Source organism: Halichoerus grypus, chromosome 7 (genome assembly GCF_964656455.1).
Source record: "Halichoerus grypus chromosome 7, mHalGry1.hap1.1, whole genome shotgun sequence".
NCBI lineage: Eukaryota > Metazoa > Chordata > Mammalia > Carnivora > Phocidae > Halichoerus > Halichoerus grypus.
In genome coordinates, this window is record NC_135718.1 from 143827888 (window position 1) to 143853329 (window position 25442).

General features: G+C 43.3%; 1 long non-coding RNA gene across 1 annotated transcript in view; it reads right to left on the reverse strand.

Annotated features, from left to right (window-relative positions):
• Positions 1–8414: 8414 nt before the first annotated feature.
• LOC144382627 (uncharacterized) overlaps positions 8415–25442 on the reverse strand; it is a 54601-nt gene continuing 37573 nt past the window's right edge. Inside the window, exons 3-5 of the long non-coding RNA XR_013449957.1 lie at positions 12947–13192; positions 11890–12139; positions 8415–8685 (exon numbers count right to left, since the gene is read on the reverse strand). This is a non-coding gene — a long non-coding RNA (uncharacterized LOC144382627). The remainder of the gene's footprint in view (positions 8686–11889; positions 12140–12946; positions 13193–25442) is intronic.

The window sequence follows — 25442 nt, forward strand, 5'->3', positions numbered from 1 at the left end:
TCCCCATTAACCCAAGATGGGAAGTCAGAGCTTAAGCAGTGAGGAAGGTGGCTTGGCATGGTGTTGGAGGCCAAGCAGAGTGGGGAGAGTACCCACACGGGAAGGGGGTGGGACAGGACTCCCGAACTAAGTAAATATATGAGGATGAGAGCCAATGTTCTCAATGCAGGAGAAAAGATTTATAAATACAAAGAGAGAAAAGCAGAATATACTCTGTCGTGTTGAACTGGAATTGGAGATACCAAAGTAAACTCATGGTGGTCGATATACACAGTAGACACAGATACAAGTAGAGATGTGAGTGTGTGTACACACGTGTATGTGAGTGTCTGTGTATGTGTATGTGCATATATGTATCCTGTCGCTCTGTCCACTGAGGGGGCCTATTCGCCACTATGGTGATTAACATAACAATTAAAAATTTAAAAATAAATAAATAAACAATCATGGCTCCTTGGAGAAGTGACTGATTCCATAGCTAGAGTAGGAGCAAGTAAAGTGTAAGATGAGCCTACAGCCAGAGGGAAGGAAATGCTCAAAGAATGCAGGAACATGCTAAACAGACATGGAAGCAGGATTGAAGGGGTTCCCACTGGCCAAATCTGGGACAATCTGAGTGTAAAAAGAAATAATTATAGTAATGAATGATAGCCCATTGAATAAAGAGAAAACCATGGGTCCCTTCAATCTTAATTAATTAATTAAAAGTTTAATGAAGAATGGGATGTTTACATAAGAAGTTCAAAGTAACTCCCTACAATATATGTATTAATTACAAAGGGGAAAAAAGTTTACAGAGAAGTCTGGCAGATATCAACTTCATCAAGTTATTAAAACGACTGCCATCAGTAAAGGACAAAATGAAATTGTGTCCCACCTGATAGGATACAGTAGAAAGAAGAAATCAGTCCTCTTCCTCCCTTCCCAGCACATAGTATGATTGTCCTTCCTTGGTTTCTTGAAGTTAGGCATGACCCTATGACTTGGCCAATGAAAGAGTAGCAGATGTGACACAAATCATTTCCAGACAGAAGATTTAAGAGCCAGATTCATTATTTCTTTCTCTCTCTCTCTTTTTAACTCTGTCTTGGTGGGTAAAAGCTTGTGTCAAGATGGAAACTCTGTTGGCCTCAGTCCACTGATTACAATGAGAAGAGCTCCATGCTTCCCCCAATCGACCCCACCCTGTCAGCTTTGGACGTGCAACATGACAGAAAAATAAATCTTTGTTGTATTAAAACACTATTCTGGTGGTTGTTAGCACAGCGTAATTTATTGACTAGTACACATTGGTTGATAAAGTGGCTTTATTTGCATGTTTGTCTCCTCAATAAAGTATAAATTTCATCAAGGGCAGGAATGATACCATTTAATTTTTCCTCCAAGAAAAAATCTGTTTTTCTTGTGTCTTGCCCCCCAAAATGAATGCCAACAACATCCACCCAATTCTTGAAGTCAGAAAACTGACCCACATGCCTGTGTCCTTCTAGATCTTTCACCTGTCCACCTGATCCTGTCCATTATACCTTCCTAATACCTCTGGAATCTCTCCATTTATTTCCGACCTACTGCACTATCTAAAAGCTGAATAACACCTTCTTTTCTTGCACCGATCTCTCTAGTCCCCTGGCCTCTAGACTGCCCTGCCGCAACCATTCTCCACACTGCTCTCAGAGCTGTGATTTCTAAAATGCAAATCCAACTATGTCACTCCCCAGCTTTGACCACTTCAAAGGCTCCCCATTGTCTTTACACTAAAGTCCAAACCCTTTATTATGACAAATGAGGCATATTATGACCAAGTCCGCTCTAAAGCCTCTGCTCCCTGGGGGCAGAGGCTTTTATCTGTCTTGTTCACTGCTATATCCCTGGAATAGCACAGAGCCTGGTCCCTGGAAGGCTTTGCATGAATGGTTGCTAAGCAAATGGTCTTTGCTCATCTCCACCTCGCTCAAACTGTTCTCCCTCTCCCTCTCTACCTCCTGAGCCCCAGTCACACAGTCCTCTATATTTAAGGTGCACTTCCTGTTCCCTCTGGCTAGACGGTACTTTCTCTCGCAGCACCCAGGACTGACATCGCAAGTTTCAAGTCTCAGCTCAAATGTTCCTTCTTACAAAGGTAGGAAACGATCTATTCCTTATCCATCTTATCTGGAGTAGCCCTCACCCCACCTAGTTCCTCACTTATCATGCCTTCCTTTTATATCCTTCTTAGCACAGTTCACAATGTATTATTACCTATTTGTTTATTTTTATGTACTGTTTATCTTTCCCCCAGCCCCAGAAGGTAAGCTCCTGAGGACAGTCTATCTTGCTTTTGCCTGACCTGTGAGAGGCACTGGATGGATAAACGAATGAATAAATGCCTATTTGGCCCCCATACCCTCTTTTTTCCTATCTAATTTAGGGTTGCACTTCCCTTTTTTACTAAGCAATCTGTGTGCAACTTCAGATTTTAAGAATTATTATTGGCTTTTCTCACCTTACTACCAATTACCAAGCAAAATAGGTGTGAATGGGATTTCATTATTAAATATCACTTTAGTTACCTTGAATTTTCTACTGACCCTGACTTTGCCCCTTTACCAAGCCCTTCTCCCAACACACAAAACAAAGCTTTTACTATGAACACCACATACTGTAATGGAATTCAAATGCCCGCAACATAAAAAAGTAGCAATATTTTAATGAACCATAAAATTTTCTGACAAAATTTTGAACTGGTTAGTCATTGACAAATCCAAAAATCAACTTAGAAGAGTGCTGGGAAGACTCTCTGCCCACGCCTACTGCTTGAAGCAGTCAGATGCCCCGTCATCCCCTGGGGGCTCACCCCACCCTGCCATGTTTGCATTTGACTCTTTTGATCCCAAGGAACAGAGATCTACTCTAGTTGCCTCGGGACATGAAAGTTTATTGTAAGAATGTACACAGTAATAAAGAAAATGGGAATGTCAGCCAGGAAGCTAGCCCTTCAGGACAATTCTGGAAAAGATGAACCACCAGGCCCCTTGGGAAAAATGGAAGTGGAAACAGGAAATGAAGGATTGTTCTAGATCCAAAGCAATTCTACAGATCTCGGCAGAAAGATTTCTGGATTTTTCACTCCAAGGCTCTGCCCTCAACCCACCTCAGCTCCTTGGCTTTTTCTATTTCTCTGCGCATTACTCTGCCTCTCTACCCACAGCAAGTGACTTATTAACTCTATTCTCTCAGCAGCTCTGCCTATTCGTTGACTCAGCTTCCTCAGACCCTCACCTTGCTCTGGACATCTCATGACTACATCGGGGTCTGCTTTTTGCATTTCTTCATCTTCAGTTCCCAGCCATATCTGAAATGGGTCCTGCTTCCCAACTGCACATTCCTAAGAATGACCTGCTGCCTGGGCCAGCTCTTTTGGTCAGAGCACCTCAGTTGTTCGAACAGGAGTCTCTAGGTCAGTGCTTCCCTGTCTTTATTCAGCTGTGCCTGGGAGGACCAAGACATGTGGTTCAAAGCCTGGCTGGCTAGAAACCCCCGCCCCCACCTCCAAGCAGCAGCTGAGACTGGCACAGGGTCCCTGAGGAGGAGCTGTGAGCAGACATGGACCATGGGTACATGTTCCATGCTTAGCACTTAGCATGGATTTATTTGTTTACTATTTTGACAACTGTATTGTATTATAACTGGCTTCCTTTGTAATCTCGCATGCTCATTTTAGACATCTCAGAGTGTTACTCTGAGAAGCCTTCCATAGACTTCACGAGACTGCAAAGGGAGTCCATGGCACAAAGGTTAAGATCCCATGATGAGATGATGAGTGATGAGGATCTCATTCTCTGCTGTGCCCTTTGGGTCCAGTAGAATGCCTCGCATGGAATAGGCCTGAAAACATGTGTGGGAATAATAAATACTTATATCCCCAGTATCCCAAACTGTGCCTGGCCCATGGAAGGCACTCGAACGAAGTTTTTAAATGAATAACTCAACATCTGAAGCCCCAACTTGCTAGCCCTTGGCCTCCCCACTGCAGTCTCCTGCGGCTGACTCTGCATTCCGGCCTGCTGAAGCAAGGAATCATTTATCAAGTAGGCTGGTACACTATCAACAATCAATTTTTACAACAATGCAAAATCCTCAGTCACTCATAAATTACTTCAAGATAAACACCAGGCCTTGAAGTGAAGTGGTGCCAGATTAATGAACAATCCCAGAATCTAATGAGAGGTTTCTAACGTCTGGAAGGCCTCCTCCAGGGAGAATTCTCCAGAACTAAGGATAGGCCTGTTATTTAGCCATCCGTGCCCCACGCCCCGGCGGAGCACAGTTTTTCAAGCCAGCTGGTGAGAGTCAGTAAGGCAATCTGAGGACTTGGACAGATTTCTTTGTCTACAGAGTTAATTGGCTCATATGGAGACCGAACCTGTGACCTTGATTTCCTTAGCCCCATAGCCTAAACTGCTGAGCTCATCATCTTGACCACCTGAATGGCTTCAGAGCCTCACAGAGAAGGAGCATAGCACAGAAGAGATACACAGGAAGCCAGAGTGAAACAGAATTAAGCAGAGAAAGAATTCTTGAATAACATCCTTGATATTTCACTTCCTGCTCACAGTAATGGCAATGGGCTTCAAAGATACCACCTCCTTCCTACACCACCCAAACCCTGACCCTTGAGTGCATGACAGCAAAGAGCAGTGAAGGTCATGTCCTCAAGTATCTTGCAAGATTGCTGGCAGTGATACCACGAAGAACTAATCCAGATTTTTTGCTACGATATATTTTGAGTTTTCTTTTGCCAACTTTTTATGAGCTTTGCTTTTGATCCACCCAGAAGAATATAGGAAGATCAGGGTTCACATCCTTCCCCCACCCCCCCAGGAAAGCCCTTCCTGACTGCAGGCAGGGACTGCCCACGGCTATGATGTGCTTCAAGGGATGGGAACTTACCAATGGCTTTGGATGCACCAGAAATAGTACTGGGTGTTCTACAGCTGTTATTTAATTCACAGGGATGGACGTTTGAAAACTATTTTAAACACTGTCCTTCTAACCTGCCTTCAGAATCAGTCCTTAAAAGTTAAAGAATAAATGAGTTGGATACATTCGTTAAGTGAGGAGAATGAATAAGTTAATAGAATAAAGCATCTGCTATGTAATTCTTACTAGGGATTGATTAATCAGGATACCCATTGTCATTCCTGCCATCCAGGAAAAACCATCAACGGGATACTGAGATTTTAGGGTTTTCTTTATGGAGATATTTCTGCCAGGAATGTAGTTAATACTATTAGAAGCATAATAAATTTTGAAGTTGACAAGAGTAGATGAGAGTTCTGGGAACCATGCCACCAATGGGATGTCATCACATGGGGTGATGAGAAAGCACACGATAGGATGACCGTACATCCCAGAACAGCCCTGGTTTGTGCTGGCTATCCAAGCATAATTTTCCTACCATCCCCTTTCACTTTCAAATGTGTCCTGGTTTGTATGATTCTGGGCCAGAAGCCTCAATATTGTTAAGATGTCAATTCTGGGGCGCCTGGGTGGCTCAGTTGTTAAGCAACTGCCTTCAGCTCAGGTCATGATCCCAGGGTCCTGGGATCAGGCCCCACATCGGGCTCGCTGCTTGGCGGGAAGCCTGCTTCTCCCTCTGCCACTCCACCTGCTTGTGTTCCTGCTCTCATGCTCTCTCTCTCTGTGTCAAATAAATAAATAAAATCTGTAAAAAAAAAAAAAAAAAAAAAGATGTCAATTCTCCTAAAATTGATGTATGAGATCAACAAAATTTCAATCAAAATCTCAGCATGATTTTTTGTAGAAACTGTCAGACCAACTGTAAAATTCATATAGCCATACAAAGGACCTAGAGGAGCGAAAATGACTTTGAAAATTAAGAACAAAATTGGAAAACTAACAGTACCTTAGTTCAAGGCTTATTATAAACCTAGAGCACTGTGCAGTATTGATGTAAATATAAACAACAAGACAACAAAAAAATGAAAATAATAGAAAGTCCAGGAGATCCATACGTGTGGACAATTGATTTTTTACAAAAGTACAAAAGCAATCCAGCAGAGAAAAAGTAGTCTTTTTCAACAAACAGGTGCAAGAACAGTTGGCTGTTTATATGTTAAAGAACCAAACTTTGATCCACACCTCACACCGCATCATATACAAAAAGTCACTCAAAATGGATCACAGGCTTAAAGGTAAACCTAAAACTGTAGAACTTCTAGAAGAAAAAATAAGAGAAAAGGTGACTTTGGATTAGGGATAAAAGAACAAATTGATAAGTCATATTTCATCAAAATTTAAAACTTTTGCTCCAGGAAAAACACTGCTAAAGAATGAAGAGGCAAGCAATAGAAATGAAGAAAATACTTACAGTTTTGTATCTAATAAGGGAGTTGTTATCTAGCACATATAAAGAACTCTCAAAACATAAGAAAACAAACCAATTTCTTTTTACTGGGCAAAAGTTTTTAATAGACACTTCTTCTACGGAGATACATGATGGCCACCATGTACATAAAAAGATGCTCATTATCATTTGTCATGAGGAAAAAAAATAATCAAAACCACAATGAGATACTACTACACACCCTATTTAAAATAATGATCATGCCAAAATAAAATAATGACCATACCAAGCCTTGAAGGGGATGGGGAGGAGCTAAAACTCTTATACTGTACACTAATAGTGGAAATGGAAAATTTACTTTAGAATTTAGAATGTAAAAAACTTAAGAAAATAATTTAGCAGTTAAAGTGTTAATATATATACCTACCATATGAGCCTACCATTCTACTCCCAGCTATTTGCTCAAGAGAAGAGAAAGCATATGTCCATGCAAAGAGTTATGTATAAATGTTCACAGAGCTTTATTTGTAATATCCAAAAAAAGTCCCAAACAACCTAAATATCTGGCAACAGGTGAACGAATTAACAACAAGCTGCAATTTATCCATGCAGTGGAATACTAGTCAGCAATAGCAAGGAATGAACTAGTGGTACAACACAGAATTAATTTCAAAATAAGGACACAGGGTGAAAGAACTAAGCCAAAAGGGGCATCTACTGCATGATGTCATTTAGGTAAATCTCTAGAAAATGCACTCATCTGTAGCAACAGAGAGATCAGTGGTTACTTGTGGAGTAGGACATGGGTGGGGTGGGAAGGAGACTGTTATTAGGAAAGGGACAAGCAGAAACGGGGGGCGATGTATAGGTACATTATCTCAATTGTAGTCATAGTTTCATGGCTTCATGGGCATATTCATATATCAAAACTTAAAAATCATACTTGCTAAATAGGTAGTTTATTATATGGCGCTTGTACTATGGTTACACTGTTAAAAAAATTGATGAGTACCTTGGCCCAGATCTCACTTTAGTAAGTGGTAGAGTTGGGATTCAAACCCAAGTTTCTGGCTTCAGAATCCATGCTCTTAAGTCTCAGCCACTAAATATACAGGAAAGCATGGCTGCTACTATTATTATCATTATTATTTACCCAATCCTAGGTCTGTCCTTCATACACACTGACACTGCCCCCAAAGAAGCAAAAAGACTTGTCAAATTTCCCCTAGGAGTGAGCAACAAACCCGAGACTCTTGCCTGCACATCCTGACCCCCACTCTGGAGCCCCAGGCCTTCTTCTCTGCCATGAAACCCCTGACCAGTCAATATGGGACAGCAGGTGGTGCATTAAGGAAGCACACCACACCCCCCCTTACATCCTGGCACCATCACCTGCTGAGTGAGAATGGATTGTTTATGTGACACCTTAGTTTTCTCATTGGTCTACAAGGACGTAAGAACAAAAAATGCCCCGATGTGAATGACAAATTATAAGGTCACTTTAGCATTATTTGATCCTGGGACACAGGAGATCACCAAAAAGGAATAGAGGACATGGAAAGCAGAGGCGAAGGACCGAAAACCAGTGTTACCACTTTAGGACTGTCCGAAGGCACTTCTGGAATCCCCACCAAGAGGTGCTGAAAAACAGAGCACTCCAGCCACCCCGGCTTTCATGTTGATGGGCCGGGAGGTGCCCACCTTAGAAAGCCTTTGAGAATGTTTCTCCCCGGGACTTCAGGGAGCCAATACAGTTAATAACAGGATCCAGGCTTTGTGTTTTTAACAACCCATTTATAGGAGAAAGTCTTTCTGGCATCTTAGGTATTCTCCTTCCCCTCCCTTTTATTCCTGTCACTTCCTTCATTCCAACTACCTAAGCACCTCAGATGGAGAGAGTGAGGAGGCCTCTCTTGTGCCCGTCCCAAATCAATACTATGTTCTCTCTCTCTCTCTCTCACACACACACGCACACACACACACACACACAGAATTCGAACTATTTAGGCAACTTTTTATTTTAGTTTGGAGCTCCTCCTTAAGAAGATCCTAAAACACAAAATCACACATAAATAGTTTATTTGAGAGGAAATCCCGAGAAACACTGTCAAGGAAGTGGGGAAGTGAGATGGGGAAGGGAAGACGGCTGATAATAGGCTTGTTATCAAGCAAGTCATCGCTGTGGACAATTAGAGCTTCATCCCGCTGCTATCTCTGGGAGCCAGTGTAGAAAATACACCTCGGGGTCCTGCCATCTGAGCACTGAGAGAGCTGAGCTATTTATACACTAATTCCCATCAGTCATTGATCGAGTCGATGCTGCCTTTAACAAGCTGAACCTAGTGAGGGAGACAAAAATTTAAACAGTATAAGCTCCTCGATGGCTGCTCTATGTCTTATTCAACCTTAAACTCAGCCTGATGTAGGGTGGTTTCCTGACACTGGGAGCCCCCTATGCTGAAGGCAAAGCAGGAGGCCAAAGCAAGCTCCAGCTACCCGAGACAGACTTCAGGCAAAGAAATGCAGCTGCTGGCATTGGGAAGGTGGTTGGCATGCACTGAAGGGGTCAGAGTGAGGGTGGGACATCAACACTTGCTTTCCTAGGACATTACAGCATCCCTTAGCAAGCCTGACTAACATACTTAGTGGAGCATGCTCACCGGATACTCATGGGCTCACCCACATTTCCCAGCCATGTAACCAAAGACTATGAGCAGAAGCGACATGCATCATTTCCAGGTGAAAGTATTTATGAGTCAGTATGCAACCCTTCTACCCTCCCTTCTCTGTAGGAGCAACCCAAAAGCTATACGTCCCATCCTCGATCCTGGCATTACCACCGGGAAAGGGGCTGATCCAGAAGGCTGAGGGACCCATGGCCAACGTTGCAGAAAAGAGAAACAAACCTCTATGTTCAGCCCCTGAAATTTCCAGATTTACTTGTTACTGCCGCATAGCTTAACTGAGCCTGTCTAATATGTTAAGGTCTTTTGTCCTTCTTTTAAGTTTCCATATTCCTCCAACAAATACTTACAAATAAGCTAACATGTAATCATGATGTCCCGGACAGTATTTTTGGTGCTGGCAAAACAGCAGTGAACAAAAGGATAAAAACAGGTCTGCCCTTATGGGGCATTGTACATACTAGTGGGAAGTCACCCTTGCCATAAAGGGAAAAAGTTTGTTTCTCCTCACAGTCATTGTAAGAGGTGCAATAGGAAATAAGCGTCTTGAGAGAAAGATGTTCTGGTATGTTGATGGGAGGAAGTCCATTGGCTGACCTGTATAAGGTAAGGATGTTAGACAACAAGAAAGGAAAATAGCAAGGCGAACTGCTCTTTGCATATCGTTTCAACATATGGGCCAGGCTCCGTGCTAGATGGCAGAGATCAGAAGGTAACTAAGAATTATGCCATGCTTCACAAGCTGAATCTAGTGAAGGGAGAGAAATATACACCAAGTATAAATTCCTTGATGGCTGCTCTGTGTATTATTAAACTTTGAGTCTCAGCCTGACGCACGGTAGATGCCCAACAAACATTTATAAAATCTACTAAGAATTACATAATACTGTTTCACTTGATGTGAAAAGAAAAACCGCATTAAAAGAACAAATCAACCCATATCTCTGCCTGTCTTCGCCCTCAGCTTTTGCACACCAGTGCCGAAGGAGACCAGGGCTAGGACTTCCTACATCACTTCTGAAGTGCGTGGCACATGGCTGTTCTGGAACAAGCAGTCAACTGAAAGATTGGGCTCTGGGGATATGAGCATCAAAGAACCAACAGCTGTCCGGAGCTCAACTTGAACTTGAAAGCTAGATAGAGTAATCTGTAAGATGGAATGTGAGCCCTTGGGACTAAAACTCAGTCAGCAACCTTCCATTTGAGGTATGTCCCGTCTACATACCTCAGTGCAAATGGCAGCAGTCCGTTGCAAGGACTTGCGAACATTCCAAGAAACTAATACCTCTAGCATTGCCCCAGGTTTAGAGGGAAGTAAAGGTACCATGTGCATCCAGAAAAGAAGTCAAATTGGTGCCTTTGCTATGTCTTGGGATCTCTTGTTGCCATATTCTCACCACCAGGGATGTTCTCTTCTACCCACTTGCCTCTGTCCTGCTGGGACTCTCTTGGTGTCTGTTGAATGTAAGCAGATCCTAAGGAAAGTCTTTGGCAGATTCTGCTCTGGGAGAACTGACAAACTTAAGCACTACAACATCTTTCATGAAGTATCACAATCAAAATAAATCAAAGTTGTAGAACTGCATACACATTTACCATTTAGCAACACAATTTACAGCAGGGTATCCTTCCCCTGAACACAGAGCACCCTCAACCTCTTCTCTAGGAAATATTAAAGGTTCAGGACATCTCTGACCTAGGAGTCACCACTCATCCAGGGATCTGTGGAGAAGAGAGAGCACTAATTCCCCCTATTGGACCATTCCCATTTGGGAATGGTTCACAGGGTGTCACCTCTGCGCATCCTTGTGCTCACTGGCTCCCATTTCTTAATGACTGTTCGATTGCTGGTAGATTAGCACTATTTAAAACACAGAATATCTGGGGGCGCCTGGGTGGCTCAGATGGTTAAGCGTCTGCCTTCGGCTCAGGTCATGATTCAGGGTCCTGGGATCAAGCCCCACATCGGGCTCCTGGCTTAGCGGGGAGCCTGCTTCTCCCTCTCCCTCTGCCTCCCCCCCTGCTCATGCTCGCTCTCTCTCTGTATTTCTGTGTCTCAAATGAATAAATAAAAAAAATCTTTAAAAAAAAATAAATAAATAAAACAGAATATCTGCAGTGACCACTACAAGTTACCAGCCCCTCTTATCCTCAGGTCAATTCCTCTTACTTAGCTAACAGCTTTGTCTAGCCAATAAAAAGCTCCGTGAAATCTAATCCAAAGCACTGTGAAGTTCAGCAATCTCTTTCTGTTAGATCTACAGCCTACCCCATAACTTACCCCAACAGTTGGAAATAATATTAACTGACCCCCTCATAAGCGTCAGAAACCAGTTGCTTCTCACTACCAATCATCTATTTTTGGAAATAACTGCAAAGCAAGCATATGGCCAGTCCTAGCTCTGACTCTTAAAAGCAATGCCCGTTGGTCTTTCGTCTGCCCCTCATTATTTGGTTCTCTTTCCTATCCACCCACCCCCCTCCTATGACTTTAGCCCTAAGGACTGTTTTTCCTCTCTTCATTCCCTCCCCACCCCCAATCCTTACCCTTGTACCACAGCAAACCACATCTTACCTATGTGGAATGCAGAAGAAATGTTTTCCTTTTGATATTAAAAAGTCCTCCCACCAATTAAGTAAACATTGGCCACACCGCAGAGCTGGTATGTTATTGCAAAGCACAGGAGAGCACAAAGCCAGAGTTTTTGCAGAGCTGTGTCAAAAGGAACCTCAGGCTTTGGCCTCACCTCCAGGGAAGAGATGAAAACACGCTATGCACGTGTCAGAATGCCAAGTGCAACCATATGCGTGCATTGCTACGGTGTCAGAGGACATGACTGAACAACGGGATCTTCTTACCTATTTGCTCGTGGGATTCCCTCTCCTCCTCCCAGATGGGATCCAGGCTCAGATCAAACACGGTGCTCTTGGAGGTTTGTCTCTGGCGGCAATAGGTGGACCCTGGAACCCTGTGGTCAACGGGGCACTTTCATAGTCCTGGGCTTCAGGAACTGCGGAACAGAAGGCTGCGAGCCAGACCGCGCCACAGGCATCAGCCAAGTGCACATCTTTCCCGAATTTCTGAGGGTCATGACGTTCTTAACCACAACTGTAAAACAGGAAGGTGGGACCGGGAAACATTTAAATGATTCTTTTCAGTGCACCTGTGGGTCAGTATGGACAATTTGCAATTGTCTGAGATGAAGTTTCAATATTCAGTCATGCATCATTGAGCCAAGGCTGTCTATTCTCAGGCTTCACAGAGGGAATGTGGCATGCTGCTCCCGCTCTCTGTCTGATGTGCCTAACGGTCCAGGAGGGCCGTTTCGACTCCCCTTCTCCATCTCCTCATCCCTTAGAAGAGACAATTCCAATTCTTCAACAGAGCCTCAAAGAGGACCCAGAAATAATAAGGTTCCCATGTGAAAAGTCGCCTGTGGTACCCATAGGGATTCCGTCAGTTATTAATAAAAACACCGCACGGAAGGTTTCCATTTTTCCCCAGGTTCTCAGTATGTGGTTACTTTTGTCCACGGCATCCAAGGGCGAGTTAATTTTATTAAGAACATTATGAGACGGCTAGCATGTCAGAAGTTGACACTACTCTCTCTCCAGTCCTCTATTCTTGGTAACATGGTTACATATCGGCTGGCCCCAAAAGCCAGTTGCGCCTTTTTTCAATCTAACAACCATTCTGTGGATAGCATTTGTTTTCCATTGCTGCCAAGGAGACAATCTGGCTCTCATTTCCTTTGAAGAAGAGCCCATTCTGATGAGTCAGGTCTACAATGGGAATAATTAGGTCAAATAAATGAGCCCTTCCAGCTGCCTGTGGCATCACTCAACACCCCCATGTTGCAGATAATGGAGACAACGTGGGAGCAAAAGCAGAGGTTATCTGTTGAGTTATACCTACCTCTTGCGCAAGGGACGTTATCAAAACGTACGCAAGGTAATTACGGCTCCTCTCTTTGCATCTGGAAAAGTGAAAATGGATCCATAAAATCGTGTGGTGGTCCCACTGCCTTCCCAGCCTACAAGAGAGGGCTCCTATCCCATGAGGAAATGCAAACCAGCTGGAAGGTCTCAAGACAGGCTTCTGCGTTGTGTCCCGTTTGTCCTCATGGGCTCCCAGTCACCTTCTCCTGGGCTGTCGTGTCCACTGGCAGGAGAGAGAGGAAATTCAGCGAGATTGGAGTCATACACCAGCTCTTGTTAATGCTCTGCTCAAGCTGGTATGTGCAGCTCATCACTCAGGCAAGACACTCACGTAGTCTATCAGTTTGCTCAACAACCTATACACATGGCAGGAGATGAACCTGGGCTCGGAGTAGAAATGCCAACCTGTTACCCAGATTCGGGAGCTCCCCCACCCAGATCTGGGTGGCAGGAAGTGGGGAATGGAGAGAAAAACCTTTATAAGGTATCTTTCATCCAAGAGCTCATTACTCAGGGCAGGTGGGGAGGAATCTTTGTTTCTCCCTCATCTCTCTCTTTTTTTTAACTTTATTAAACCATCTGGAAATTACTATAATGTAGGAGTTCTCAAAAGTTGCACCACCAAATCCCACCAACCTGGGATGTTGTACCTAATGTTGATGAGGGTCACGGACCTCAGGCAAGGGTTAATGACACATCTCACCCTACATCAGCCTGACCAGGCCAGGTGCTCTTTCCAAGCAGCATGTTCTCGTAAAGATCCCACCACTTACTTTTTAAATCAAAACCACCATCTGAAGCCTCTCATGCAAGTGATTATTTTGAGCTGTGGTTGATTTGTTTCCCCACAGGTTCCATTATTTTGGATTATGCCAGCTCTACAAAAAATGAGAAACTTCTTCTCTGAAAAAATAAAAAGTTAGGGGCGCCTGGGTAGCTCAGTCGGTAGGCGTCTGCCTTCAGCTCAGGTCATGATCCCAGGGTCCTGGGATCGAGCCCCGCTTCAGGCTCCCTGCTCCAAGGGAAGCCTGCTTCTTCCTCTCCCACTCCCCCTGCTTGTGTTCCCTCCCTCACTGTCTCTCTCTCTCTCTGTCAAATAAATAAATAAATATATTTTAAAAATAAATAAAATTAGTTAATTAAAAATAAAAAGAGAAATTCAGCTGACATTGAAGTAATAGGTAGGAACAAAACCATTGCTTCCCAGTCCTTCATGCCTACAGGGATGGACGCATCTCACGCCTACCAGATGGTGGATGATGCCCGAGTAGAAGCCCAGGAAGGACAGGATAGCTGTGAGCCTCAAAAATGAGCCCATTTTCAACTGTTCTGGGGCAATTGACTGTCAAAGTCAGTGTACCATAAAATATCTTTCATTCAGTTACCCAGGAAAGAGGATCTCATAACCCTAAATGAAGAGGAATTACTTTTTTCTTTTTTTTAAATCTCCTTCTAGCCTTTAAACAATCTCATTCACTTGTCTTGCCCTAATCTAACTTCCTCTCCTGGGATGTGTCTGCAAGGCTCATTACTAAGAAATGCTGGCATCAGCCACATCATAGGCTTAAGACTCCAGCACCTCCGCTTCCATGAGCAAACCTCAGCTGTTGCAAAGTCAAGCCATATTTCACCTCCCCCAAGAGGCCAGATCTAAGCTATAGCACAAACTCCAGAAGGATGGGCAGATGCTGGGTGAAGAAGGGAGACTCCCTCACTGGGGCAGGGGAGCTACTGCAGGTCCCCTGCCACCCCATGGAGCACGCAGCTAGCTTTGTTCTGCCATCCCAGGCCAGAGGTGCAGCATGGTTCATGCATGCACCAAAGTTCAGTATGTGCTTTAGGTCAAGGGCAGGAGTGGTGTGCTCACACGTGCAGCCACTGAAGCCTGGGATGGGGCTCAGGGAGGCGAGGAGAGGGAGTCGAAATCGAGTAGGGCCCATTAATTCATCGAGCAGGCCCTTGTCTGAGCTGGCTGGACTAGAAATGAATTCCCAGCAGGGCGGCCTCATGGCGCTGCTGCTATAATCGGGGTGGGGACCTCAAAGAGTTTTAATTGCTGGTAATACAAATGGAACAAAACTTTAAAATGCAGTTTCCTCCTGGTTCCTCCCCCCCCACCACCACCTTGTGTCATCTTTAATCTGCATTTGGGAGGATATTAAGATTTGGGGTGTATCAAGAGTACAGAGGAGAAGGAAAATCCTGTGATGTGAAATATTCTTTAGCAAGAAAAGCAATTGGAGAAGTGACTATAAATCCACTTCCGCTGTTTGTTCTCTTTTCTCTACCTCTGATTCCCCCCAGTAAATAGTAAAAAGATGATGGCTTTGGAATTCATGTTTTTACTGGAATTGGAAGGAGTTTTATCAAAAGAAGTCCAGAACGCTCCCTTTTCACCTGAAGGAGGACAAGGCACCCCCCCCCCACCACTGGAGTACCAGGTGGGGGGGAGGGGTAGCACTGCTGATAAGCTCTTAGCAATTCCCCTATTTGCAGACACTAAAGAGCCTTTACTTGAAAACTGATGAATAAGTTTTCTTTTGTGTCATAAGAATAGGTGACCTTTTCCCCCTGAATTCCCATCCTGGGGGCCAGCAAAGAGAGCCCAGGATCCCTTCTCTTGGCCTTCACACCGTGGGAAAGAGTATCTAGAGTTTAAAAGCCTGATAAATGCCCTCGAACAGCTTTGAAAATCACTCAGCGTGAGCACTTGCCCCCTGAACAAACATCCACGTTGTATCGCGACAGGCATGCCTCGGGGTCTTTGACCCAGTCACAGACACAGAGCCAATTCCCTTTGTCAATAGATTCATGCCACTTGTCTCGCTCCTGAAAACAGTTTCTAAAGAATTCTCCAGTGAAGTCAGTTTCCTAGGAGAATCCATCACATCTCCCCAGCAGATATTTCTACCTTGCAAACCATTAGATAAACTTAAAGAACAAATTAGTCCTCACGGTCGGCCTCCCCAGCCCTTCCCCAGTTCACCACTTAAATCACTCTACTTTCTCAGAGGATTTGAAGCAAGCTTTCAGATCAGAGCCCTCCAACCAAGAGCCCAAGTACATAACTCATAAGAACAATCGCCCAACAACTGTTTCTTCAATTTCTCACATCTGGTATCTGCTCCCTTGTGAATGGGACAGCCACCAGCAGGAAGGGTTAGGGTGGGAGTGAGTTAAGTCTCGAAAAAAAAGAGGCGATGGAAAAGCAGAGAGATCAGAACTGTCCCAGGAGGCAAGTGTCGGTCAAGGGCTCTGAAACCCTTCACATAGCTCTTTCTACTCTGTCTTGATTTTGTCCATGTCTCCAATTTTATGTACTGGCCACCCTAGAAACTATGAGCTCTGCCTAGCCAGTTACAAGCAACTGCTAGTTACTTGAGAAAAGAGTCTGTTCCTCGGCAGAATCAGAACAAAATCTACTTTGATTTGGTTGGTATCCCGAAACTGAATTAAGCATCGTTAACGGCACGATATGATTAAAAAAAAGCACTGACTTAGACGTTAGGGAAGCCCGAGTTGTGTACTTTGCCTCTGCTGCTTGTCAGGCAGCGTGGCTACTCACCGAGTCTCTGCTTTCTGCTTTGTAAAACTGAAAAGATGACACCACTTACCTTGTATGAGTCAAATAAGAATAAAATGAGAAAAAAACAAAATGACAGTAGGTTTTTAACACACTTGATACAGTGTCATAGTAAATAGTGTCTAGTTCCCTCTATCTTTGATGTACATACAACTATAACCAGGACCCCATCCTTAAACTGGTTCTGACATCTTGACTTGTCGTGGTTTCCTTTATAAGAGTTAACAAACAATGCCAATCGCCAGCCCCGTTACCCATAATCGTTGTAATATTGATGCACTAAAATAATAACATGGTAAATTATAAAGGCAAGTCATTTCACACAAAAGGAGGAAAGGAAAGGCTGGAAAGAGATGAGAAGTAAATTCACAACTTTAGCAGCGCAACTTCTCAAAGAAAGAAGTTTTCCTGTATTTTAATATGTCACTTTAACGTAGAGTATAATATCATAGAAGAACATTTTATTAAATTATAGAATTCCAGGGTTATTAAAGCCCAAATCCTTCACTGATACCTGAATACCATGTGAAATACTTTTTACTTTTAATTTACTCTTTAGAGTACTTTTTTTTAAAGGCTATTTGAGGATTCCCTGAGGTAAGCAAGATGGTCACAATCCAGGAATAAGAGGTTCGAAGTCATGCAGGCAGGTAACTTGAGACAATCCTCTGGGTTCATATGTACTGAGCTGTAACTGGATATATGCCCTATAATTTCTCTGTGGAAGAGATGGGGGGGGATAGAAGAAATTTACAAATCTAAATGTGCTCCCTCATGGGCACAGCCACTGTGGACTGCAGATTGACCATGCAGTGAAGGGTGAAGTTCAGCTAGTTCATGTGGCCCAGAGTCCATGGCGTCCAAGTCCCCTGGGGTAGATGGCTTGGTGGTGGCGGGTATGGAAAATGGGGCCCCAGCCTGAACTCCTGAATAGAATCTTTGAAGACGGTTCTGAAATTAGCATTTTGCACAAAAATTCACATTTTTCATAAATTCTAAAAGTGAAACCCTATTTATAATGTGAAAAAAAAGTGATGAGACAAAGCCTTATACTCATCACTGAAAAGAGGCAAAGGAGCTTACGTATTAATGGAGAGAAAGAGGAAAAACAGAAAGCCAGTCATCTTAACGTGCAGATGTGTCATAATGTGTCATTTAAAAAGCACCCAGGTAACTCATTCCCAACTCAACTGCCTCTGGGAGAATCCAATTAGAAATATTACCCTGTGCCTCTAAAATGAGTCTCAAAGTTTAGTCACATTTAAAATAAAAGAGTAGAAGCAGAAAATATTCATTTGCCTCAATATAATACTCAAACACTCAATACTACCTTTTTTTAAGAGTCCAAACATGATGTTCTTTAGTAAAAGAAAAGCCTACTGGGAAAATAATATTGTTTTGTTGGGTCTGAATGCATCTTTCTAGAAAACCAACTATGCTGCACTCAGCCACAGGAGGATAAATTCTTCAGAAAGAATCTCAGCGAGTTGTTTAACTTAAAATCACAAGCAGAAAATTTTTTTAATTTCCAGGAAAAAGAATCAGCACCCTCTTCCAGTTCATTGAGAGATGTGGGAAGTGTGTGTCATATTTACCAAAGGGTAAATGCTTCCTAATCATTCTAACGAGAGCTCCTGAGAACCTAGCTTTCAGCTTTATCAGAAGTTAAAATAAAAAGAGTAAAAACATATAGGAATCCAAAATCACACCACCCATGAAATGAAGTTTGTAATTGCACCTTGGCCATTAGACCACAAACCCTTTCCTTATCAACAGTCTCTTCCACCTTCCTCATTCCTATGTCTTCATCACACCCTTAACAACATGCCATCCATCTAAAACCAGACTGAGGAGATTATTGTCCTAAGATAATGAGATAAAAGTGAAGATAGAGTACTACAGAATCCTTAGAAATTAGAGGTAATATCTACCTGGGGCTATCAAAAAAGAGTTCATAAAAATAATATTTTTAAAGAGTCCTGATAAGAAGCATGAAGTTGAACAGAGATGACCGAGAAAAGACATTACAGAAAGAGAGAATATGAGACAAAACATGAAGGTCAAAGATGAGAGACACGATTAAGGGAGACCATGGCTCTCTTGCCACTTGCTCTCCACATATTTTATCAACCCTCATATCTTCTATTAGACTCCTTCCACATCTCTCCAATCTTCACTTGACATTCAATTCTCTTTATCATTGTTCTAATTTATATCCTCGGTACCTTTCTCCACCTAGTCTGTTGTGACAATCTTCCAACCATTTCTTCATCTTTGGATTAATCTATTCACTCCTTAGTTTAACATAGATTAAAAGCAGGATTGGGTCCCCCAGTGTCTATTGTATAAACCCCTACATCCTTACTGTAGCATTTAATGCCCCACTCTGTCATTCTAGTTTTTGGTCTCAAAGTTTCCCTTAACACAGATACACAGCAGTCAGGGAACAAGTGAAGAAGTCGGGTAACAAGAGGACTGAATCTCAATTAAACAGCCACGGATGACCTTTGAGAGCCCAGTCTCAACAGAGTGATGGGAGTGAGCCACAGTGGATATGGAAAAGAAAAGGAAAAAATGAGGAATAAAGGTGAGCCTAAGAGGTGAAAATAGCTAGTACAGATAATTCTTTGGGGGAGCTAGACAATAAAAGTAATATGAATAATAGGATGCTATGCTAGGGGAGTTAGGAGGGCCAAGGAATGACTTCTTGGTGGTGGTGGTAGTGGTAGGTGACATTGATAGTAGTAGATGGAGGTGGTGGTGTTACTGTTTGTGGTGGCTGGGATCAGGAGAGAAGAGACTGAGTCGCCAGATTTCCTATCCAAAATCACAGCAAAAATGAGAGGTGCTCACCCGCAACCAGAGAAAAGTGAAGGACAAGTCAAAAGCCCTTACCAAGCCAACAATCTACAGAGAAATCTTAAAAACATTTATAAGAACCATAGCTTTGAGTAGAAAAATTATTTCGGCATATTTGGGGAGAGGAGGGGGCAATATCAATTAAATATAAACCTATTTATGTATTTGTTTATTCCCCAAACTTGTTCCAGAAAGAATCTAAGGCAGCCACAAAGTGCTAGGTGCTGGATAAAAGCCACCACATCCTGGAATATGAGCTAAACTCCCTTGGCCACCAGTGCTATAAGACCCAAGCAAATAGATCGTAAACAAAGAGCTCAAAGCACCAAGCTCTTAAACAGAAGGAATAAAACTGAAGGACCATGATGAGGAGAGGCAGGTCCCCCAGGTGTACCTGAGTGCTGAACTGGTTCCCACCACATCAAAAGCCATGGCACAGCCCCTAATTCCAATTGCTGAAACATTTTAACAGCTGGGAATTAAAATAAGCTGTCAGCCAGCTCAAAAAGATTTTTTAATTCAAAATAAATCAGGCTAACAACCTGCAGATGTTTGGAAAGAAAATGTTTGGGTGACTCATTTTCAAAACCCAATTCCCTAACTTTGCCATTTCAGGGTTTCTGAATAACTGCTACCTGCCCTTCGTGTCTAATCACGAGACACACTGTTATGCTGGCATTGTGAGACTTAACAGTGCTCTAGTGCGTTGATGGTCACGGGTTCCATCTGGTAAGCTAAGCTGAAATCTGAATTCAAGGGCATGGAGTTGGTCAGATTACTGAACGTGTTGCTAGGTCTCGGGATCTCCAGAAATCCTTCCATCTCTAACAGGAGATAGAGATGCTCAAAAGTTCTGCCCAAAAGTCTCTGTGCTTAGGTTTGCATTAACCTTTGTGCCACATTTCTTAGGGAAAAAATGGGATCATCTCAGCATGGGTCGAATGACAGAATAGAAACAAGGAGAGAATAAAAGAGAAGAAGAGGCTGCAGAAGCAATGAATACTATCACAGACTCAAGACAAATGGCCAAAGAGAAATCAGCACCTCAGAGCCCCGTCTGAGGACAATGTGGGAGGCGCACACATCAGCGGAGGAAGAAGAGGAAAGCTTCAGCTTCTCCACCTGAGAACCACCTGGGTCAATCCCAGTCAGCCTTTTTCAGCTGGCAAATATAAAACAAACCATAATGATACAGTACTAAATCTGATCATAAAATCTGGGAGCTGTTGGTCATCAAAGCGATGAGGTAGAGGTATGAGATTGCTGCCAGTGGGGTGGGAAACTCTTCACCCATTCATATTCAGCAGGTGATTTTTGCCCCTTCCAGAAGAACTTCCCTTCTCCTTTACCTTCCCAGCAGTTCAGGCCGTTATAATGCAGTGCCACAGATTGGGTGGCTTATAAACAACGGAAATGTATTTCTCATAGTTCTGGAGGCGGGGAAATCCAAGATCAGGGTGCTAGCATGGTCAAGTTCTGGTGAGGACCCTCCTCTGGATTGTAGATTGCTGGCTTCCCATGTATTCTTATGTGGGGGAAGGGGTAAGAGAGCCCTGTGGGGTCTCTTATAAGGGCACTAATCCCATTCATGAGGGCTCTGCCCTTACCAGAACCTGGCCCCCTTACCAAAGTTCCCACTTCCTAACTCCATTGCATTAGACATGAGGATTTCAACATAAGAACTCTGGGGACAAGTTCAGTCTGCAGCGCTCTCCTGGCCTCAAGTCACCAATGATGGGAAGCTAACTGGGGCCTCTGTTTCCAACTTCCCTGTACACCCATAGGCGTTTCCATGTTCCCCCGCTGAGGGTCTCACACCCAGCAAGCACAACAACGATCTGTCTCCAGGTCTATCTCCCACTTCATTTTTGAAAGCAAGAGCTACGTCTTGCCATGCATCCCCAGCACCCCACACAGGGCCTAGCATTTAGGAAGCAGTCAGTAACTATTTGCTGAATTATTCAGTCCAGTTCATTACGGAGAAAATTATTATTTTTAAAGAGAGTAAGCTGAAAAGTCTCAAAAAATGTTCTTTAGATATGTACATTTTCCCAAACTTTTCATGACCTGTCCTCAATTAAAATGACTTCCAAGACCAGAAGCCGAAAAAATAATAGAATGCCTTGAACTAGAGGTTGTTTGATTAAGAATCAGAAGATTTCTTAAGACACATAAAACACTTATTTCTACCTTTGGAGCTTCCACATTCTCACTGCTACAGCGAATAGCAGTCTCCCTGAATCCCTTCCAGCCAGAATTCAACACAAACGGAAGGTAAAAGGTCATAGATGCTTAGCTCTAAGAGAAGAAAAGGTGAGCAGGAATGATGTGTTCCCTATTTCATCCTATTTGCTCTTCTCATCACACCGATCTCATTGAGAAAGGGGTAAAGAGTCCCTACTCAGCCAGCCATCTTATGTAGGGCTCAAGCCCATCTCACCAAAGAGTCAACGTCCTTGGGGGCGCCTGGGTGGCTCAGTCGTTAAGCGTCTGCCTTCGGCTCAGGTCATGATCCCAGGGTCCTGGGATCGAGCCCCGCATCGGGCTCCCCGCTCGGCGGGAAGCCTGCTTCTCCCTCTCCCACTCCCCCTGCTTGTGTTTCTGCTCTCTCTCTCTCTCTCTCTGTCAAATAAATAAATAAAATCTTTAAAAAAAAAAAAAAGAGTCAACGTCCTTGATGAATGAAAACCAAATGACTATCAAGAGTGTATTCTTTTCCAGCAAGGGTCTATGGCCAAAAAGACATATACTGAGCTTGATTTGCTTCCACATTACAGAAAATAGATTTTCTCTAGCCATGATTATTTCCAATCTAAATTGTCAAAATCCAGTACTTTTGTACTTGACTCCACTACTTACTAGTTCTACCACCCTGGACAAGTCATTTCATTTAGTTACTTAGGAAATATCACTTAAATTCCTGCTATATGCTAGGCACCATGCCAAAGGCTAGAGATAAAATGGATAGATGGATAGAAATGTTCTTTGACCTCACAGAGCATAGATCTGTTTCTCCCCCATCTTAGCACCCCCTAGTGGTAAACTTGGGTTCCTGATACAAAGGGTTCTAATTAGGAATAAATGAGGTACCAATGACAGGTGCCAAATGCAGTACCTGGGAAATAATATGGGCTCATTAAATGCAAGAAACTATTATTATGATTAACCAATAAGTTGATGTCAAAGTTTTATAAACCGTAAAATATAATACAATTATTCCCATTATCATTTCTATGATAGCGAATTTTTAGAACGAATTGTTAAAATAAAGCCAGTATTATATTCCCAACAATTAAAGATGCAGCATTTTATACACATTTAAGCTTCACACGTGGCTGTTCTGATAGCCTAGGCACACTCCAGACCTAGGAAATGTTTTCAGGTTGCCCCATCTCCTACCACTCTACATAGGGCCAGCTACACCCAACGGCTTGCAAGTCCCTGCTGTAACAGGCATGTCCACCCTGTACTCCAAGGGCACCCCGTGCAGACTGCAGTTTTGTGGCCACATTACAGTCTGCCTCCTCACCCAGAGCTCAGGTCTTTGAGGACAGGAATCATGTTCTCTCTTAGCTTTCTTTCCCTCATGGCTTCTCAGTCAGTTCCTGGTATGTAGTAAGGATTTGGTCCATAAACGTGCATTATTTTAAAAGTAATGATTAAATGAGGGGTGCCTGGATGGCTCAGTCGGTTAAGCATCTGCCTTTGGCTCAGGTCATGATCTGAGTCCCACACTGGGCTCCCTGCTCATTGGGACCTAGCTTCTCCCTCTCCCTCTGCCGCTCCCCCTGCTTGTGCTCGCTCTCTCTTTCTCTCCCTCAAGCAAGCAAATAAATAAAATATTTAAAAGTAATGATTAAATGAATCAACAAGAGGGAAAAATCAGAATATATTATTTATGCCTTAATCATCTACTTATCTGTAAAATAAATCACATTAAAAGAGTATATTTTCTATTGTTAGAATTCAAAAAGCATTTAATAAACACACAATTAACTATTGTGTGCACAACCATGTGGGAGACCTTAGGAGTGACGTAAAAATGACAGAAACGCTGCACACCCAGCACACAAAGTCTCCAACTTCGGAGGCTACAAAAACCTTTGGGATTCATAGTATTCAAAGCTATCATTTTGTGGGTCATGAAACTGAAGTTCACAGTGTTTGACTTGTCCAAGATCAAAGAAAAAAAAAAACAATGACAACTAACATATCTTGTATGGTTCCCAGGTGCCGAACGCTTCCCTGGTATTATTTCCTTTAATTCTCAAAACCACACAATGAAACAAGGGCTATTATTGTCCCCATTTCACTGATGAGGAAACTTAGTATCAAGGAGATTAAGTGACTTGCCCAAGACAAAGCCAAGTCTAAGAAGGAGGCTGTGTGACCCTCTGTCCGTTTCTCGTGCCACCTCCCCACACTGACTGAATAACCCGAAATTATCCCAAGGCCACACGTGAGCAGAACTCCAAGCAGGAGCGCCGCTGACCTGGCGCCTCTCAGCCCTGTGGAGAGTGACATCAGCAGTGACAGAGACCGTGGGCTTCTGCAGTTCCTCACACGCAGGCTTGGGACTTCTCATCTGCCTTGTTATTTATTAAATGAGATTCTGGTTACTTTCATAAAAGGAAAAAAGAAGGTGTTCTTTCTCTCTCCCTGCCCCCACTTCCCTCCCTCCTTCTCTCTCTCTCTCTCTCTCCCTCCCTCCTTCTTTCCTTCCATTCTCTCTCTCTCTTCCTCTCTCTCTCTCTTTCTCTCTCCCTCTCTCTCTCTCTCTTCCTCCCTCCCTCTTTCTATCTCTGTCTCTGTCTCTCTCTCCCTCTCTCCCCACCCCGCCCCCGTCTCTTTCTCTGTCTCTCTCTGACACAAAAATAGAGACAGACAGAACATGTATGGGGCCACAGGCTTAGAATCAGACCATCCCCCCAAGCCACGCATTCACTTACTTCACCAGAGCAGGACCTGCCAGAGTCCACTGTGAAAAACTGCCTCATTGGCCCCCTCCTCCTCCCCCAGAGCCCATCAAAGTCTTTGGTTAGGGAGTTAAACTCCTCTATGAGCCACTTCTGCCACCTAGCGTGAAGAGATCTAGAAAAAAATAATTTGGGTGGATAGCAGAAGAAACACAATATAACCCCAAATTGCAAGACATTTTCAAATAAATACCATCTACTTACCCCAGACTATTTTAGAAGTTACAAAACAAATGAGCATTTATAGGTCTGATGCAGTAGATTGAGGCCATGATTTTAAACCAGCCGAAAGCTTTTTGACAATATATTGCAAAAGAATGTACCATGAGCATAAGTTCCAAGATAGGCCACAGTCACTTTGAGATCAAAATCACGTGTACAAACTACGAAAAATTTCAACTCAGCAGGGACCAATCCAATGAGATTGTATTGATATCTACTAAGAAATTGCTTTTCCTAAGAAACCATAGTTCAGGAGAAGCACATTTTCCCTAATGCTGAGACATGAGGGAATCTCTATACTTGTTTGTTCTGTTGTTGTTATCCTGATAAAAAGGGCACTATGTGATGTAAGATAATGTTTTCAAAAACTTCCTTACAATAAACCTAATATGTTTCACACAGCTTTCCCTGTATCATCTGCCGGCATAGGCTGGAGACAACCTCAGGGTGAAATTCAGTGCAAGCGTCCATTGCAAGGGGCCAAAGCACATCCCAAGCACACAGCTTTCCGGTAGTGTGGTTTTACTGAAAGGTGAAGTGAGGTGTGGAAAGCCTAATTCTCTCTTTCAGAAAATCTTCAATAAAAACCTTCTCGGGGCTGGGTGGCTCAGTTGGTTAAGCGTTCCACTCTTGATTTCAGCTCAGGTCATGATCTCAGGGTTGTGAGATCGAGCCCCGCAACCAGCTCTGCGCTGAGCATGATGGAGCCTGCTTGGGATTCTCTCTCCCTCCCCACCTGCCCCTCCCCCGCCACTCCTGCTCTCTCTAAAAAAATATAAAAAAATAAAAAAATGTTTCTCACAACTGGCCATGGAAAAAAGATTGGACAGAGA